The following is a 21,872-nucleotide window of genomic DNA, read 5'->3' on the forward strand; positions in this document are numbered from 1 at the left end:
TCTGAAACTTTCCCAATAAATTATAATGCCTTTTGCATGCTCATAGCACTATAAAAATCAATAAAATGTATTATTATTATTATTGTTAGAGAAAACTGAATCATAATATCATGCAGATAATGCAGCCATGAGGTTGTTTTTAGCGTGATGTACTTTAAATATTGAGTATTTCTGTACTTCTGTACTCAGTTCCTTGTGTTTTATATTCATTTCTAGAAAATTGATTTTTTTTTTACAGTTAACTGACTTCAAGCATCAAGAGAAGTGAGCTAGTCTAGCAGTGGCTTGCACGCACATGCTGTTCCTGACATTTAACTGTCTTTATACAAATAATAGGTATTTCTTTTGTTGTCAGGAGTTTTTTTACGTGAGTAAAAGAGGAAAACATACAAAACATACAAGCTGAAGTAACCATTCTCAATGTAATGAATAGGTTATCTTGATAGTTTTGAAATGGTAAACTAATCAGCATGATTCTCAGTTTGAAGACAGTCAAGTTCAAAAATGTGCCAGTGCTATTCAAAGGAAACAATTGCTTCATGTGAATGCATAGACAGACAGATACGGCGATCACAATAGGTGCTCTTCAGAGAACTGTACTATATGCAAACACACCTAAAAGGGTTAATGTAAGATTTGTACATTGTTTTACATATTATGCTTTTGGAAACAAAGGAGAAAAGCCAAGTGTTGTATGTTGGCACTGTTTCATTTTAATCTGTTTACCAAAGTTCATTAGTAAGCTTATAATCAAAGCTTTCCTGTAGGTAAGTATAAGAAGATGAATAACTGCTTAAGCAAAAGTGACAAGTTTAATGAATGAAGTGGCCAATCCCAAACGCACAATTAAAGTAACGGAATCGATTTCCAATAAAACTAATGAGAATTGTATTATTAGCTAAAAAAAAATCATTAGGAAAAAGATGTAAGCTTGAATTCTGAGAAAGGATACAGTATACTTTGCTTGATTTAAAAACACACAGATGCTGGTTTAATTCTGGCACAATGCAACCATAAAATTCATAACATTCAGAAATAAGGATAACAAGAGAATGATTTTTGAACAATATTATGAATTATTAAAAGTGTTTACCTGCAGGTATTAACTCAAGTGAACAAATTTAGACCATTTTATGCCAACAGCATGTAGACATTTTGCACAATACTCAGAATATCAATGTTTCAAGCAACATGCTCCCTGAAGTTTTACAGACTTTTTATTGACTGTGCTTTCTTGGCTGCTTGTATAATTTATAAGACTGAGTGTATGTCCTAGCACATAGTGAAACTATCACATTATTGACGCTCCAGAATTACTTTGCTGGCAGCTTCAAGATAGTTTATATAACATTTGTACTAACTAAGTTAACCCATGGAGTCATGTTGGCTAGATAGATAGATAGATAGATAGATAGATAGATAGATAGATAGATAGATAGATAGATAGATAGATAGATAGATAGATAGATACTTTATTAATCCCAAGGGGAAATTCACAGTATGTAGTAACATTGCGCAGTTTGAGGCTCCTATGATATCATGCACAGTTTCTGTCTTCATTAACATTAGTGTGCTCATTCAGAAATTGTTATCCTAGTAAACATCTAATATATTGATCTTACCAAGTCTTCCTTCTTGTTTTCCTCATGGTAATTTAAAGTATTACTCTGGTGTCTCAGCCACACCACAACTTTGGAAAACTGCTGGCAATATACTAAGTATTATCCAACCGCAGGCCTCCACGCTGAGCCTCAAGGCTCTGCCAACCCTCTAAATTACACAAAGACACTTTCAAACCCTATCCTTACCACTCCTCTAGGTTGGCTCCTAGACTTTTCCCACTATTCCAGTTAAAGTCCTTTTTTCCAGTGAAATAATATTTAATACTTTTTGTTTTGAGACTACACTTCACTAACAAACTCTGTTTCTAAATTTCATTTTTAAAGAAACCAGTTTTGTAGAAGACAACACTATAAAAGAGTATAGAAAGAATATAGTTATTTTATATGTTTGCAGCAATAATCCACTAGCATCAAAGCTTACAGTAAAGACAATTGCAGTAAAAGTGAATAGTAGCACAGTTATCTGAATGGATGTGCTTACTTTGGCCGAGTATTAAGATTTTTTTCTGCTATAAAAGAAAATCGGGTAGATGAAATTCATTGCTAGAACACATTATTTAGCCTTAAAGCACTGTGTACAGTACCACCCCATATGATTATTTCCTTTTTTTGACATATAATAGTTTAAATGTTTCCATGCCACTTTCTGGCATTAAATATCATGTGACTATTAGGAAACATGTGAATGCAATACTATTACAAATAAGGTATCAGTTAAATTTTTCAGTAGAAGTTATTTTTACACAAACATGCATTTGCCACACGAAATTGTGTCCTAAAGTTAAGGGTATTCTATAAATTTAAAAAAATGCATGACCAGTCCTAGAGTTTTACAATTTAACCTATGGAGCACAGAGCACCACCAGAAAATAAAAGCCTAAAAACTTACCAAATACAGTAGAGTCTTGCTTATCCAACATTCCGTATTATCCGACGTCCCACCGCAAAAAAAAAAAAAAAAGCATCAATCGCCAACAACAACTGCAAGTTGTGAGTGTGAGTGTAGTCTATTTTTTGTTGCTCCCGATTCCGCCGCAGCTAATTACAGTGGAACCTCGGTTTGCATTCATAATTCATTCTGGAAATGTGCTCGCAGTCCAAAGCACTCGTACAGTATATCGATGCGAATTTCCCCATAAGAAATAATGGAAACTCAGATGATTCTTTCCACAACCCAAAACTATTCATAAAAAAATGATTAATACAAAATATAAAGTCAAAATACATAAAGCAAATTAACCTGCACTTTACCTTTGAAAAGAATCATGACTGGCGTGAGTGAGTTTCTAAACTCTTGTGGGATTCCACCCAATGGGACAACATGTGGAGGAGCATCCCAAAGCAATCGCAGTCTCCCAGCACTGTCGCAGTCTGCCATAAAAGCCAATCCAAAAAGATCGCGGACATGCTATAAGCACCTGTCGTCGATGGGTGATACAAGGAACAAGGAATATTATAAATGCACAGGGCACATTATTACTTTCCCCCCGACCCTGTCTGACTGCTGTGTCTGTGTATAGGAGAGCGGCAGATCCCGCTACAATAAATAACTGCGCTGTTGCTGTTTCAAGCTTAATAAAGCTGGTGTTGCTAAAAGTACTGAGACTCAGCTTCGAGTTTTCGGGTGCAAGACGGGGACTCGCACATCACAGCACAAACACACACACATATGCAGTCACAATGTTGCAATAAACAGTATACACTCGTACGGATGTTGACTATATGAGTGACAGAGGTAAGGCTCCAAAAACTGCAATTAATTACATTGAGCAACAAGAAGAAGCTACAGGAATTGACATAATGATGCTGCAAAGATGGCGAGACTTGACAGCGAAGAAACAGCACTCGTCAGGAAAGCAGACTACGATCAAAAATGTCTTTAAATCATCACAGGACTGAACTTTTTAAGTACAATACATACTGTATTTAACTTCAGACAATTCTGTAACTGTAAGTTCATTTTTTCCAGTTAATTTATTCTTTTGTTTTGTTGTAAAACATGATTATTAGGTTCGTAATGTGTAAAATTATAACATAGTTTGACGTTTAATAGGCTTTTTCTTAATACCTACCATTATCCAACATTTTCGCTTATCTGACGTTCTGCCGGCCCGTTTATGTCGGATAAGCGAGACTCTACTGTACATCCTTCTTAAAGCGGCAAAGCAAAAAATGCTTTTCCCACGCATGCTTATAACAACAAAGGGATCTGGAAATAATCATTTTATCTTGTATTTCTGGTACTATTTTTCTCAAGGTAAGGATACATCTTATATTCGTTTGTGTGATATGAGTAGCCTTCGTGGAAGTAGTTCTCACATAAATCTGAAATAAAATCAACACAATACTAAGCATGTGGAATGAACAGTTTACTGTGATTTTGTCTTTTGAAAGGAAATCATACCCCTGGGTAAGAAAGGCTAAGGTTGTGTGAACAGCTGGTCTTCTTTTTAAAATGGCTGAACTCATATAACACATGAAAATGACATTTATAAGCTGTTTTGCAATGGATGTGTAATTTCAAGACATGGATCAATGTTTAACAACTTTCTTGGTTTGAAAAATTTACCTATTTGGTAAGTTTGTAAGCTTTGTTTACCATTTGTCCATGGTCCTGGGGCCTCATGTACAACGCTGTGTGTAGAATTCACATTAAAACATGGTGTACGGACAAAAGTGGAAATTTGCATACGCACAAAAAAATCCAGATGCATAAATCTGAATACGCCAACTTCCATGTTCTTCTGCTACATAAATCCCAGTCAGCGTGAAAAGTAACGCACGTGCCTACCGCCACTCCCCAACTCCTCTTAGAATTACGCCTCTTTGAATATGCAAATAAATATAAATAGCCCTTAAACTCAGCGTTCTGAGAAAAGGCAATGGCAAAAACACGGGGGAAAATAAAAGAATTTCAGCGAATACAAAGTGGAGGCAAGGAAAAATATACTATTTGTTGGTTTAAACAGTGGTATAAACAACAAAAAGAAGCTGATCGAATGACAGAGACTGGCAGAGAAACTCAAAAGTTCAAGTTCACAAAGTCACACAGTACCTGAAATAAAAAAATAGTTGTCAGATATCAAAGTTGCCGTGAAAAGGTGAGTCGCAGCCCACCGTCTGAGTGTCAAATGGAAGCTTATTAGGGTACAGAGAAAAGAAAAAAAAAACACAGTGGGGAAAAAAGCATAGAACTTTAATCTCGAAATTCCCACTTTAATCACGTAGTTTATTTTGTCATTAAAGTAGTACATCAAAAACTTCACCTTAAAATCGTTTAATTTTCTAGTTTCTCAAATACCATTGTAACTAAAGTAGCACGTTAAATGCTTTGTATTGTATTTGTCCTTCTGTGTGCTTTGTGTGTGTGAATCATTATGTGTGATATGTGTGATATTCCTCCGACAGGACACGGAATCCATTACATTTGTGATATTACAGCTGTCTGAATAATTTAAATACTGAGATGTATACTTGATATCATTTTCTTGATGACAGGAATTAAAGCATGTTATTAAACATGGGAACATGGTGGTGCAATGATAGTGACGAGCTGGTGCCCCATCCAGAGATTGTTCCTGCCTCCCGTAAGATGCTTGCTGTGGCGTGCGTGACCTGTGATGAAATAATTTATTGCAGCAGTACTGTCTCTTTCAAATGTACTAACCCCCAATTCCTGTCCTTTCTTTTCTTTCTCCAAGTAACCAATCACCACATAATCAGCTCTGTAATAGATGCCAATCCATCTGTAAGCTTAGAACTCCGTTTCTTCATCTTTTAAGGAACATTGAAATATTTTTGATGTATATGTTTAATTATTCTATCCATCTATCCATCCGGGGTCACACCAGTCCCAGAAAGAATACAGCGTGAGGCAGAGATGGGGGACTCGAGTCACATGACTTGACTCGAGTCAGACTCGAGTCACAATTTTCAGGACTTGAGACTTGCTTGATTGAAGTAAGAAAATGACTTGACTTGACTTTGACTTGAGAGGAAAATGACTTGACTTGACTTTGACTTGAGAGTAAGTGACTTGAGACTTGACTTAAAGTGGAAGACTCGACAATGATTTGAACTTTTAAATATAATTCGTTTAATAAAATATAATAATTTAATAAAATAATTATGACTCAGCAGCACCATAATTGGCGCCTGCGCCCTTAATGCTGCACAACTCTTAACGTTACCAAGAAGAAGGAGAACGCTGCACAACTCAAACCGCGCCAAACATGGCAGACAATAGTCGAGCTCCTCATATAGTCACGTTTGGCTATAAGGACTTTGAACTAGACCGTACTAACAAAAAGATTTGCCAGATGCAGAGAATGCAACGCGAGAGTATCAGACACGACAACCACAACATCAAATTTCATCCGCACTTCAAAAACCACAAGGAAAGGTAAGGAAGTCGAATTCTTTATAGTCAATTTAATAAAACCATTACTAATTAATTAAATTAATCTTTTCTGTTTGTCATAATTTGGCCTTGGTTGCATGTTTTTTTATCAGAAATGTGATGATCATCTCATAAATAAAACGCTATAACGTTACCAGTGGCGTAGCCACATTTTGATGTTGAGTGCAACTTGAAATGAAAGGGCTTCTCGATATTACATGTAAACTATAATGTCTATATTAAATGTGCGCATTTTCAAGCGTTTGTATGGACTGACTGCGTGTGGTTAGTTGAATGGCAGCTCGTGTAACGTTATACTACATGAAAATCTAAGATGAAAGCGTCGGTGCAATCACATCTCCTTCAATAACTCGTTCAAAACTTTTTGGTCATACAGACAAGAATAATTTCATCGTTCGAATCGGTTACGTTAAGTGTCTATAATTTTTTTGTGTACACTCACAATAACAACAAAATGTTGTGTGCTGTATAACAATGAAACCAGTTCAAATAAAAAAACAAATATATCAGATTATATATTATGTATGAAACGTGTATATTGCGTCCACGCAGAGATGACGATTAAGCTTCATAACTTCATCACTGGGCTATATTAACATACATTATATTTATATTCTGCTGAAATGAAAAAGATCCATTCATTTTAATTAACGAGATTCATCACTAACGTTAGATTAAAAAGAGTGGATAAATCCCCTACTGTGCCTTATAATGGACAGCATAAGTATTAAAGCATCATATATAAAACATTTCCTCGATCATTAAGAAATTGTTTTTTTGAGGAAAACATTTCAGGATTTCTCTATATAATGGATATGTATGGCACCCCAAAGTTTGAATTTCCAAAATGCAGTTTAAATGCAGCTTCAGAAGACTCTAAACGATTCCAGCCGAGGAGGAGGAGTCTTATCTAGCGAAACAATCGGTTATTTTCTAAACAAATGGACAATTTATATACCTTTTAACCTCAAATGCTGGTCTTGTGTTGTCTCTGCAGTCTGTGTGATTCGGTAAATACAGTCTTAGATTGCAGCAAAAGTGCAGACACAGTGTTTACACAGTTAACATGTATAGAAGCTCAAATGCCCTTTACAAAAAGGTAAAAACAGCATTGCAGGACATTTTTGACATTAAAGATATAAAAGAGATTGTTGTTTTTTTGACATCTATTAACTGTATTTGCCCGAATCACACAGACTGCACAGAGAGGAGACAAGACCAGCATTTGAGGCTAAAAAGTATATACATTGTCAATTTGTTTGGAAAATAACCAATAATTTTGGGCTTTCTGAAGCTGCATTTAAACTGCATTTTGGAAGTTCAAACTTCGGGGCGCCATACATATCCATTATATATAGACAGAAATCCTGAAATGTTTTCCTCAAAACAAAAAAAAAAACAAACAATTTCTTTATGACTGAGGAAAGAAAGACATGAACATATTGGATGACAAGGGGGTGAGTACATTATCTCTACATTGTTGTTGTCAAAGTAAACTAATCCTTTCAGATCGAATTGCATTATACATTTTAGACTGGATTTCTTAGTTTTAAACATTTTGTGTAAGCAACACAATTTTATTTTCAGATATTAATGTAGCACAGATATGCATATAATTTAAATATAGCAATGCAAATAAGATACATAATATATGTATATAAGTTCATCTTTTCTGTAAAAAATTTGCAAAAATAAACGTATCGAAAATTTAACCTCTGTTTGTTTTAGTACTGCAACTTGACTTGACTTGGCTTGAAACTTATCAGGACTCGACTTGACTTGCTTAGGGTGAACCCTTGACTTGACTTGACTTGCTTGATTTGTCTTAACTGTGACTTGAGACTTGACTCAAGACTTGATGGTTAACACTTGAAACTTGCTTGGACTTGATCATATGCGACTTGTCCCCATCTCTGGCGTGAGGCAGGAATAATCCCTGAACGGGACGCCAGCTAGCGCTGCGATACCGTGTCCTCACATATTAAATTATCAACAATATAGATTATTTAAATGATGTTAAAATTTTATGTGTATAATGTAATAAACATATTTTACTGCATTTCATCTTAAAAATGATATTGTCATCATATGTAAATATGCGCTTTATAAAGTGGCTCAGTTTGTGCAATATTATAACTGTTTCGCAAATTTACAGTGAGGTAATCGTACTTATAAGTACAAACAGTTCTACAAGGAGCACTTGAACTGATTGAGTGCGTTTAGAGCTTTTGGGATAAAAGTGATTTTGAATTGTCCCTTGAGAAAAAGCTCTGAAGTGTTTGTTGTATGATAGCAGTTCAAATAAACAGCATAGCTGAGGCAGTGTGTGCTAGATGCTGTATCCCGATAATACTCTTTCCGATCATCTGATGTAAAGCTGTGGTTCCACACTCAGATGCAGTGGGATAAATACTTGAGAGTAACAACATTAGAGCAACTATGGTATTTTGAACGGTTTGGCCATTCCGTGGACCATTATAATGTTAAATGTTAATTACAATCAGATGCCTTAAACTAATAAACAATATGTGGTTAATTTCAGTGTATTTGATAAAGCTGCGTCAGGGACGTGGATCTAAAAAAGAAAGTGTATTTCATAAATCACTGCGTTGATGCTGGGTGCCACCAGTTTGCAAAACCAAGCGGAGAACTTGCGTATGCCAAGGATTTAACTGGCATGAAAATGTGCGTGGCTTTACGCCAAATTTAGTTTTTATACATCACAATGTGAGAGTGAAAACGGGAGTATGCAACATTTTTCTGCGTACGCACCGTTTATACATGAGACCCTTGGACAGTTCCGTTATATAATGCCAGGAGTAGCTATGTATGTTGTTAAATTTATAGAAAGCACTTAACTTTAGAACACAATTTTGCAAGGCAAATGAATATATACCATGTTTGTGAAGATATAATTTTGACTTGAAATACACAAAACATATCCTTTAAGCTGACAATCCAAATGAACAGGAGTGATCTCCTCCATTTAAGAGTTATATTTTTATATTAACTAATTGTTTATTGAATCAGACTGTTCTTTTTCACCATTTTTCAAATTTTCTTTAATAGTGTGTAGTGGTCTGGTGCCACTAAGATTCATTTATTTTTTTAGAGAAGATACCAGGGACTCTCCCAGCCTTGGCCCGACCCGCACACACTCACAAACACAGACAAAATAAAGCACACTGGGAACTAACAACAATTAAACAATATAATGAAATTAAATAATATAAAGGAAAATACTAATACCACCCCTGTACCCCTATGGTGATATTACATTAAACATATAAACACAAACAACTCCACACAGCAAAGTCCATGGAAAACAACACCGGATGCAATGAAAGATGACGATACTAAGTCCAGATATCTGCATGCTGAAAGGGAATGAAAAAACAGTCCTACCGGTAGACACTGTAAGGGTGAAGATGGATGGATGGTTCAGGAGCACTCCTTTTCTCGCGGGGAAGCCAATGAATCAACTATCAGTCCTCAGCACACAGGTAGACAGAAGACGATCCAGAACCCAACAATGAACAATCCAGGACACAAAGACTAAATATGGCTTAATCAACAGAAGGCAGCCCAACAGATAAATGGAACACAAAATACAACAACAAAAAACACCTTTTTTTCCTTCGGACACCTGCCCTCCTTTTAAACCCCTCTGACCACCTTTGACCCCAACAGCCCCTGCAGGGACTGCTGGGAGATGCTGTTTTAACTACTTATAGCACTGCTACAAGTGGTAATATCAGCAGCATCAGGTTCTAAGCAAGAACTAGCCCTGGATTCAACACCATTCAATAATGGGGCACATTTGCTGAAATATACACAGTAGGCCAATTAGGAATTGCCATTCATGACCCTTGCTAATCATCTTCACTATTCTGTAGTTAGACAAAACTATGGCTTTAACCACTGAACCTGTACACTACACAAAACAAAGGAATGGAAAATTTATGGAAGACATTCTGAAAGATCCAATTAATTGTAATGCTTAGTAAATGTCAGTTCATTACACCATCATTGTTGTAATGTCACTACAAGGTAATTTAGTGCATTCTGCTCAAACTACATCAAGCTAGTGGCTCAGTGCATTCAAGTGATAAAGAGCCCTGATCGAAAAAAACACTTCATTGTTTTCATACATTGTTTTCTTCTTCTCTTGCCCAAAACATAATTCATTCGTTAGTGAGCAAGGCTTGTTCAGCACAATAAATGAACTTTAAGGTCTAGCAACTACTAATACTGGATTAGATAACAATCTTTTTATGAAATTTTCCATGTAATGCAGCACAGATACATTTCTAAAGAGAGCCTAGAAGTTTCAACACAGCATTTTCTAACATTGTAAACATTGTTCACAAAGTCACATTTGTCAACACGTTTAATATTATGCAGAATTTACTCAAAACCCAAAACTAAAAATAAACAATGATAAAATACATTATGAGAGTCCTGTGATGAGCTAATGTCTTTGGTAGACTTCTATACACCTAATGTGATTTCTTTGAATTCAGACATTCTTTTAATTCACTTTCTTATTTACATATTTATTTAAAAACAGTATTCAGATTAACACCAGGAGACTATTAATTTTACTATTAGCACTAGTAGTTTTACTAATACTATTACTATTAGTCTGATCTCAAGCCAAAACCAAAGTCATTGGTTTTCAAGCAGTGAAGATGTTATAAAGCTTTGGTATTATGGGGCTTTGGCCCTAAAGGCATGTCATTAAAAAATTAACGTTTAAAAGAACTGGGTATGAGTTCATATGGTATTGGCAGCTATTTTGGGGAGGACATGTGAGTTAAGAATATCTCTTTTGGCACAGTGGGAAGAAAGTATGAACAATGCATTATCTCCCATAGAGCACTAGATGGCAGTTGTAGCGGTGCCTCGGATTCCCACAGGGCAGTATGGGACATGGAGTTATTTGACTTAGTCCTGTTGGGTTCCATGGGTGCCACCAAGGGGTGGTGCGGGAACTGGGGAGCCCTCATGGGGTTTCCGTCTCACCCAGAAGTGCTTTTGGACCATGTCTACAAGACACTGGAAATACTACAGGCTGGGAGATTAAAGGAGTTGATTGCTTCACATGGATGAGCCAAAGTCAGGAGGAGGTGGCAGTGAAAGACAGAAAGGAGGAATAAAACATTGCTGTGTGGTGTATTGTGCTTAAATGTACTTGTGGCTGTGGTTGGAAATGCTTGGGGAAGAGTTTTGCTCAATATTAAAACTCTTTGCCTTTTATACTCATGTCTGAGTCTGCTTGTGTTTGGTGTTTAGGGAGCTGGAGCTATTAGTGCAGTGTCTCTCAGAGCTGCACACTACAGTAAAAGTGGACAAACACTAAGACTAATTGCAGCTTCAGTGAGCTTTTAGGATCCTGTCGAGGAGAATAAAGTTGCATATTAACTTAGACTACCTCTTGAAAAGGTTTAATAGACCTATCAGACAGACTGCCATAGACATGAAAAAGCACATACATTGAACTGGCCACTTTATTAGGTTGAACTTCTTGTTAATGCAAATATCTAATTAGCCAATCACATGGCAACAACTCAATGTATTTAGGCATGTAGAGATTGTCAAGATGATCTGCTGAAGTTCAAACAAAGCATCAGAATGGGGAAGAAATGAGATTTAAATTACTTTGAATTACTTGGTCTGAGTATTTCAGAAACTGCTTATCTACTCGGATATGTATGCACAATCATCTCTAAGGTTTACAGAGAATAGTTCAAAAAAGGGAAAATAACCAGTGAGCGGCAGTTCTCTGGGCAAAAATGCCTTGCTGATGGCAGAGGAGAATGGCCAGACTGGTTCAAGTTGATAGAAAGGCAATAGTAACTCAAATAACCACTCATTAAAACCAAGGTATGCATCTCTGGAAACACAACACATTGAACCTTGAAGCAGATGACCACACAGGGTGCCACTCCTGTCAGCTAAGAACAGTCAATGGAGTCTACAATTTGCACTGGCTTACCAAACATGAACAATAGAAGATTGGAAAAATGTTGATTGGTCTGATGAGTCTCGATTTCTGCTGCAACATTTGGATGGTATGATCAGAATTTGACATCAACAACATGCACGCATGGATCCATTCAGCCTTGTATCAACAGTTCAGGTTGGTGATGGTGGTGTAATGGGATAAGGGATATTTTCTTGGCACACTTTCGGCCCCTTGGTACTAATTGAGCATTATTTAAATGCTACAACTTACCTGAGTATTATTGTTGACTATGTCCATCCATTTATGACCACAGTGTAGCCATCTTCTGATGGCTACTTCCAGTAGGATAATGCGTCATGTCACAAAGCTCCCATCATCTTAAACTGGTTTCCTGAACATGAAATTGGTTTATTGTATTCAAATGTCTTCCGTAGTCACCATATTTCAATTCAATAAAACACTTTTGGGATGGGGTGGAACAGGAGATTTGCATCATGGATGTGCAGCCAACAAATCTGCAGCAACTGTGTAATGCAATCATGTAAATATGGACCAGAATCCCTGAGGAATGTTTCCAGTACCTTGTTGAATCTATGCCATGAAGAATTATGGCAGTTCTGAAGGCAAAAGGGGTCCATCCTGGTACTAACACCTAATAAAGTGGCTATTGAGTTTATATACCATTAGACATATGGATTTATACAGAAAAATATGGAAAATATTTTAGATTTGTGTTTGGACTGATGTACTGCAAGATACTGAATCAGTGTATTTAGTTCAATGCCACAAAAAAAAAAAAATATATGAAATACAAAAATCTGGATCAACATATATTTAACCATTAGTCTTCAGTATGTACAGTTGTCATTCCTAACTGAGATGTTGTGTATTAGCGGATAAGTGAGTTTAACTTTGGTGACAGAATCGATTTCTTTGAGCGTCATGCTGTAGTCTCGCACTTCCGGGCTAAACAGACAAACACGCACACTTTCACTCTTAGACATTTATATTGTAAGATATGGCCGGCTATGTACCCCGGCCAATACCTCCAGGCCGCCAGATGGAGCCCTCCTTGCAGCGTAGAGGTGCCCTACTGGATACCATGGGGGCCGCCAGGAGTCGCTGCAGGGAGGCCCAGGGACTATTTTCCCTACACTCCGGAAGTACGTCCCACTCACATGGACAGAAGAAATGACGTGCTTCCGGGATGAAGAAAAAGAGAAGTTTTAACTGACCTGGAAGTAATAGAAAGTCACATGGACTGAAGGACAAACACTTCCGGGTCAAGGAGTATAAAGGACTATGGGAAATCCCAGACGGACGAGCTGAGTTGGGAGGCAGGGTGGCTAAGCGTCTGGGAGTGGAGGATTGTGATTAATTATTGTATTGTTTATTGAAGAATAGTGGAGTGGTGGTGCTTTGTGCACATTATTATTATAATAAATATCATTATTGGACTTTTACCTGGTGTCTGACGTATAGTCTGAGGGTACAAGGGTGCGAGCAAACCCTAATCTATTACAATATATAAGATGAGATATGAATTATACAGAGCTTTTGCATTACTGTGAAAGTTCTGCTGCAATAAGACATTCTTTATGAATATTGTCCCATCTCTGACTAAGAATATTATAGTTTGTTGACTGTTGGATTAATCCACTTATTAAGAGAAGCTGGGAATATAATGAATGACAAGTATTAATTCTCCTGTATAATCTATGTAATTGTGAAACGGGTTACAGCAAGACCAGATTAAGACCCCCACAGAACCCAGAGTGTCACCTGCATAGTTTTAAACTCTATTATCATCACATATAGAAAATGAAATAAGTCATAGGCTGGTCTCCCTTGGAGATTTGAGTGCTGTCACTTGTGCGTTAGAGTGAGGGGCAATGATACAATGTATGAGTAACCATATACATATGTTGTGTGGAAGAGCACAAGGTACCACCATAACAGGTATATGCCAACATTACATTTTTCTCATATATGTCAAGGTTTCTTGGTGACCACGGGCCTGTTTACCCTGAAGGTAGATAAGCCAATGAGTTACAGAGAGACAATAATATTTCAGATATGACTGTACTTAAGTTTACCTTTCGTTGGCATTACTTTCCAATTTCAGGCCCTTTTCAGACACTCAAAGTAAATAACATTTACAGTAACAGAGACACTCATTTTGATTTAATGTAACTTAATAATTTTTAATAAGTTTACATGAAGGCTTACATATTTCCTGTGCTTTGTCCCTTTATTTCCAAAGGAATGTGCAGCTGCAAGTTGTTAATTGAGAAAGAGCAATATGTAAATTGTAGACGCACCACAGTTAATGGAAAAAAAGACAGCCAGCTGAGTATACCGAAGATAAACAGGAAACAAAAACAAGACTAACAGCAGATTAGTTAAACTTGGTATTGATCTTGATCTGCTGTTCACTGCAACAGCACTTAGACCTGAGGATTGTCTCCCCTTATTACCTTACTGTGTTGTCTAGTCTTGATCTGCAGCTAGGATGATACTAACATAAGTACACGCCAGCTGACCCGTGATGTTTTAATGGCATGTTTTTATTTTACATTTTTACATTTCAGCTGTTTTTGACACCTTTCTGAATTATCACAGGTATGGCATATGCCATTGACAATTAGATCAATATTCTTAAATAAGCATTTTTTCTTCTGTCACCACTGTACCTTTTGTAGAATGTTTACAATTAATTGTAAACAGTAAAAAGGTGTCCTTTCATGGAGACGCTGATTCAAGAGGGATGCTAGAGTAAGACGGTAGCTGTAGAGGACTTCAAAAGAAGATGTAGAAAACCTAAAGATAGTGGATAAAAGCTAAAGACCAATTAAGATATTCTGTAGACAAGAAAATAAGTGAGGATAACCAAATAATTACAGAAATGAAAAAAAAAATCAGAAAAGAACATTTCAAAGTACTCATCAAACTTTGGTTGATCCACAAACTTAACCTGCTTCATCCACGTTTACTTTTATCCTAACCTTATTGAAAGCAAGACACCATGGGGCTGCAATTAATAACAGGATACACTTACTTATAGCAGGAAAATTTAAAGTCAACAATTAACCTTACACAACTCTCTCATGTAAATGTTATTCATCAATACACTATGTCCTTTATTAAAGTAATGATATACTAATTTATTTAATTTTCTTAATCTATCCAGTGATTCTCTGAACCTTTATACTCTATTTCTGGGTGCTGGTCAGAACCGGTGCTGGCAGTTTTGGGCACTGAAAGAGTTTATGACTAAGCAATATATAGATATGCAATATTGTATCCTATATATTAATAAAATCAGCTGTATCATTACATTATCGTGCATCTTTTTGTTTAATCCAAATTACACAGATGAGCAGCTAGCACATATTACTTGCTTTTGTATGAAACAAGCACTAGACTTCTAGAATTCATGGTTTAGAGGAAAAGGGTTACATATTATGGCCCTTCTTTAATGTTCATATGTATTAGTTACGTTTTCTGGGGACCAATAATTTATTGAAGAATAGACACAAGTAAGGCAAGAAGTAATGTTATTCACTGCATATATAAACTGCTTTGAAAGTATAATGTCTTTCTCCCAGCTCATTCCCTGCTAGGAGTGAGAAGCAGTAAAGTATATGTTATCATTTCAGCCAAAGATTGTACATGCAAATACATACTTTTTCTCTCTCTGTTATCACCAGTTTGTGAGAATGAAAACATTCTTATTTAAAAATAAATGTAAAAAATTAAATACAAAAAATACATTTATAAAAATAAATTGTTATATAACAATTTAAACTTTTAGCAATGACATCTGCCTCAAATTGCCTCCATTGGTGTGCAGACTCAGATGAGCAATTTATAGCAACTCTTTAAACTGGAAACAGAGTCAGAAGATTAATCTGGAGAAAAAAAAAACATATCAAGATCGTAACTATAGTACTAGGGTGTTGTACCGTGTTAACCATTATGAATGTAGAGAAAAGCCAAGCAAAATGACACCTTTTATTGGCTAACTAAAAAGATTACAATATGCAAGCTTTTGAGGCAACTCAGGCCCCTTCTTCAGGGAAGATGTAATCATTAAGATCAATATCCAGGGAAGTAAGATGTAACCAGAACCAAAACATAAATTATTAGTGAAAGGAACAGAACGGATTTCACAACTAGAAGATTCACAATCTTGGATAACCAGAAAGTGCACAATGCTGACCTTTACACTTTTGCTGTAAATAATTTATGTGTTGCATACTTCTGGTCGTTTCCTAAAGTAATGGCATTGCAACCATCAACAGATAACTCTCAAAATGATGGTGCCCACAAGTGGCATCGCCAGAGAATACTATTCATTTTCAACATTGTTAGAAAGAGAAATAAAAAATACATGTTATGAAAGGATTTGTTTTGATATTCAAAATCCCAGAAACAATTTAAAAAGTAAAAGTAAATATTCTGAGATGATATGCAAGTAAAATGTCATTGTACTGTGTATACATGACAATAAACATGAGTGTCTTGAAGATCTGTATAATAATTTAATTTACTTTCCAGTATTAAGGAACATGGAACAATATGGATAATATAATCTGATTTACAATTAAAAAATAAGATGAATACCAGGGAAACCTAAGAAAAAATCTGGTAGATTTTATTTTATAAGTAGCAGAACATTGTTCACTTCGTCTATATATTTCATAAAACAATCTTATACAATTTCAGAGCTTTACAACTTTGTGTTGTCACTTTCTGTCAGTTTGTTTTTATTCAACACAGTGAAATTGATTAGAGATTGCTGATAATGAGGGCATGTTACTTAACATCTGCATAAACTGTAGCATTTGTTTGATCAGTTCATCTCTTCTCATGTTACACCTAGTAAATCTATACTCTGTATGGCTGATATTTTTACATTGCTAACACTTTCTCAATTTATCTGGTGTCTAAAGATGTGGTAACTTAAAATGTACTTTTATGTCAGCTTTTTGTAAAGAATGTTAAGGTTACACTGACCCAAAATGACATGAAAGTAACAAAGAATGGTAATTACTGCTGACTCCAAAACCACTGGAAAATGGTGACTTAGAAGAGGTGCAAACAATTGTCGAAACCTTATCCTCTTAGCGATCACTGCTACAGAATGAGTTGACTGCAAATAACTAGAGCTGGAAATAAATTTACATTAACATTTTAAAGTGTGTAATACTTTAAAATTACCATATATAGTAGGATCCTAACTTTGAGTCTTACACTAATAACTAGAAACTCAGTCAATGATCAAATTGTATTTACAGTATTCTGTGTTAGAGTCTTCTTAAATGGAGCACAACTGATTGCTGTGAGGAAAAGGTTCCAAGCAACACCAAGTGTATCAGAATCTGTTTACTGTTTACTTCTGCATATGTGTACCTGTCAGTGTAAAACAGCAAGCCTACTACTGTAGATCCTGCTACAACAAAGCACAAAAAAGGAGCAGGCCACCAAAAACACACACACACACTCACACACACACAAAAGCCAGTTCTACCATTATTTCAGATCTAGACCCACCAGACTAGCTAACCCCAAGGAGTGTTCCTCAACTTAAAGGAGCAGATGTCTGGCATGTACTGGTCCAGAAGAGGGGCTATGGCTTTAAAAGTTGAAAAAAGTTAACAAAATGACCACAGTAAAGATAAGAGGGGAACTGTAGAAATCCTGGTCCCAAAGGACAACTAAATATTTCTTAAAGATCATTTAAAGAGGATGGGACAAAATGCAAGGCAGGAAAATGGCAGCAACTGGTATTGCTTTAAAGTGCAAAACAATTAAGAAAACATCACAATAATACTTAAAAACTATATGAAACCCAGAACTGATAACAAAACATACAAAATACTATTTAAAAAACAATACTCTTCCCCTTTTTCAATTTATTCTTGGTGCTGATTTGCTTCAACCATTTCTCCTAAGCCCAAACTGTTTGGTTTCTACTCCCTTGACTGCAAACCTTCCCTAAGAAATCACCCAGTCATGTCTAATTGGCTAGCAGATCTTTCCCCATCCTCTGTGATGAGTTGGAGGCTATCTTTCAAAGTACAACTAATTGTTCTAAGAATCCTAATCACCAGTACATACTATTTAAACCTATCCATAAAAGTGTACCCTACACCCAAGAGGCGACATCTAATGAGACTGAATATTTTTGCCCTCTTAAAGACCTTGTCAACTTCCACCACTGCAGCCAAATTGTTTTTAGCCTTTCACTGGAAATCTTCTGCTTTTGTCTCTCCCACAGCCTGTAAGTACTTCATTATATAATATTATCCTTCCTGAAATGTCTGCATCTAGCAGCTCTACCCTCCAAAACTGGTTTCATGCTATTTAATTAGTCAAGAGCTGGTCAGGGTTTGCTCTGTGAAGCATTTTGTTCTTTCCAACCTTTCCTCGTTTTTTTTCTTCACTTTTCCATGCACATTCCTTCATGTAGTTTTAGTTCATCCATTGACTTTTTTATTTGTGTTGTAGGACCGACTGACATTATCCATTCAGTTCCTATTGCTAGAACAAAAATCCTGGCTTAAAAGCCAGAGCCCGACACTCTTATTGCCAACTACAAAGTCTCAGTCTGCATGGTGGGCACCCTTGTTGGAATGTGTCTTATCTGATAACATGATCAATACCAAACATTGTAACATCAAAGGAATGTCTCTTGGAGGTACGAGATGGGCTCCCAAGTTCAAACAAAAGGTCATAACTCAAGAACTGAGAATGTTGAGGGACAGAATATTGCACCAATGGTCAGCCAAAAGGATGTATGCATGTGCACCCAAGAAGTGACTGACAATACATCTGTTCTTTCTTCTAAAATCATCAACAACACCCTAACTAACTTTTCTGTTCTCATGAAGCTACAGTAACTTGGCCAACTTTGGCTGCCTATAGGCAGAACCCAAAGCTGATAGGTTGTGGCTGCAGAAGATGTTGAGGCAATTTCTTTACTTCATGAATTCATTCTGATTGGTTCATTTGGCTCACACCCCCAAATCCCATACCTAAATGAAAGTCTTGTTTCTGCTACATTCTTGTCTTTAAATATCTATTAAGTTTGGCTCTTATTCTTTTATGGAAAAACTATATACATAACAAATGGCAGTCTTCCTTTGCACATGACACTTAATCACTTCTTAAACCACCTAGGACATTTTATGTGTTTATGCAACCATTGCATTAGTCTCTTCATGCTTTTTCAAAAATTAATGCTTATATATTTTTTAACGTGCCCTTCAAATCAAAACACTTTGTGCACAATAAATATGTTACCCTTTGATGTTCCCTTTATTCTCTCACAAGGATGGAATACTTGTCCATAACAAGGTTGCTATTAGTCCAACCTTGCTGATGAATACGGGTAAGACAGACAGACTTATGTAAACCACACATTCACCTTGCTAGCAAGAGGTGTTAACTTATAAGGTGACCCAGCAGATGAAACTTTGCTAGCTACTGAGGACATGGTGTGTGCAAAATCCTCGAAAGAGAAACTGTAGTATTTCCCACAACCACAAGGTGTGACCAAAGGCAAAGAAGAAGACGGACATCTGAACAAAGAAAGAAACCATGCTGAAAGCTCTTCCCTTGTCTGAAGAAAGCCAACCTGGAAAAGAGTAAAGCATCACTCACTTTAAGCCATGAGTGTTTCTTTGATTCCGAGAACTATTAATTGTAATTTAATAGACAGGAAAAAGCCAGCTAATGTATTATGGTATTGGTGTCACTGTAATAACCTTGTAATGGATAAGATCTGGCTTATGAGTTATTATGAATTTCTCAGCCTAAGTCCAGTAGGAAAGTGCAGAACAACATTTCAAACACATGCACAAAGACAGATAGCAAAAAAGAGCACTCTGTTAGGGGATGGGTAATCCAGTAAAGAGGCTCACTGCTGTCAGCAAATGAATACTACACTAGAAAACATGAGAGGCTTAGTAACTAGCAAAAGAGCTTAGCCATCTTGAAAACAAAAGTTAAAAGATTGGAATTCATAAGTTATGTGCTTTTTTCTATAGGAGAAAAAATGTTAGTCTACGGTTTTGTAATTTTATATTTTGTGCTGTTTGTTATTGTCTTACATCTCTCTGTCTATATATCGGTTATTATTGGATTGCTTTTACTCTACTGCTTTTTTACTTTATCAATAAAATTTGGTCTCAAATACATTTTATATTCTGTTACCTTTTTAACATTCATTTTGTTTATGGATGGCTGACACAGGAATTCCCCATGTGACAATTAACTGAACTGAACTATTAGGTATATGCACAAAGGATTTACTTAACAGTTCATAATGCTTCTCTCGCACACAAGCTTTTGCCGAGCAGCAGGATTTCTCTACTGAGGTAAGATAGCCATTCACAGTGTTAGGACATAAATGATTGCTAATCACCTCTTTTCTCTTCCCCACAGACCTGAGGATGAGTCGTGGCTGTGAGGTCTTTTCCGGTATAGAGTACAGTATACAGTAGAACACTTTAAAACACTGCTGAAAACACATTACTTTAGCATGGCCTTTTTATAACTTCATTTTAATCTTAATTTAACTTAATCCTGATACTCTATATGTTCAATCTCCTCAAAATAACTATTCATGGTGGCTAAAATCAGTACTGACCCCTACTCTCTTTTCTGTTTCTTTTTCCGGTTTCTTTGTGGTGGTGGCCTGTGCCACCACCACCTACTCAAAGCTTCATGATGCTCCAACAATGATGGACGGATTAAAAGGCAGAAGTCTACGTGACCATCATCATCATCAAGCCCTTCCGTGAGAATCCTAAATCCAAAGAGGACTGTTTCATTTATGTTAGGTAGAATGCCCAGAGGGGACTGGGCTGTCTCATGGTCTGGAATCCCTACAGATTTTATTTTTTCTTCAGCCGTCTGGAGTTTTTTTTGTTTTTTCTGTCCCCCCTGGCCATTGAACCTTACTCTTATTCGATGTTAATGTTGATTTATTTTGTTTTATAATTGTGTATTTCATTTTTCTATTCTTTAATATGTAAAGCACTTTGAGCTACTGTTTGTATGAAAATGTGCTATATAAATAAATGTTGTTGTTGTTGTTGTTGTATAGCCCCAGAGCTATTTAAAGAATAAAGGCATTTGGACCAAGCTCAGTTAGTGAACAAAACTCCACAACACAAAAGTTTGGAAAGCACATGGAATGTGACACATCCTTTTCTATGAACACCTTATTTCTTAGAAATTTCTTAAAATTTAATGGGGTACCCAGCTCGTCCCAAAACCTTGAACATATTCTGGTTTCATTTAATTACACTTCTGACTTGCCCAGTAGAAAGAAGGCCTCCATACTTTTAAATTACCAGGGGCCTCATGTATAAACGGTGTGTACGCACAGAAATGTTGCGTAAGAACTTTTCCACGTTCAAATTGCGATGTATAAAACCTACACTTGGCGTAAAGCCATGCACTTTTCCACCGTACCTCATACCTTGTCGTACGCAAGTTCTCCACTCGGTTTTGCAGACTGGCGGCACCCAGCGTCAAAGCAATGCTACTGTTCCTGTGGGGTTACTCCTTATTTTCCTGACGCGGCTTTATAAATACACTGAAACTAACCGCATATTGTTTATTAGTTTAATGCATCTAATTGTAATTACGTAACTTGTAACAATATAATGGTCCAGGGAATAGCCCTAGTATTCCAAATACCATAACTGCTTTAGCGTTGTTACTATCACTGCACCTTCTTCTTCTTCTTCTTCTTTCAACTGCTCCCATTAGGAGCGGGTAAAGGAGCCACTGATTCTTTCTCTGCCCAGGACTGCCACAAGTCTAGAGCCACCCATGAGTACTGCTG

Source organism: Polypterus senegalus, chromosome 4 (assembly GCF_016835505.1).
Source record: "Polypterus senegalus isolate Bchr_013 chromosome 4, ASM1683550v1, whole genome shotgun sequence".
In the NCBI taxonomy this organism is placed as follows: Eukaryota; Metazoa; Chordata; class Cladistia; order Polypteriformes; family Polypteridae; genus Polypterus; species Polypterus senegalus.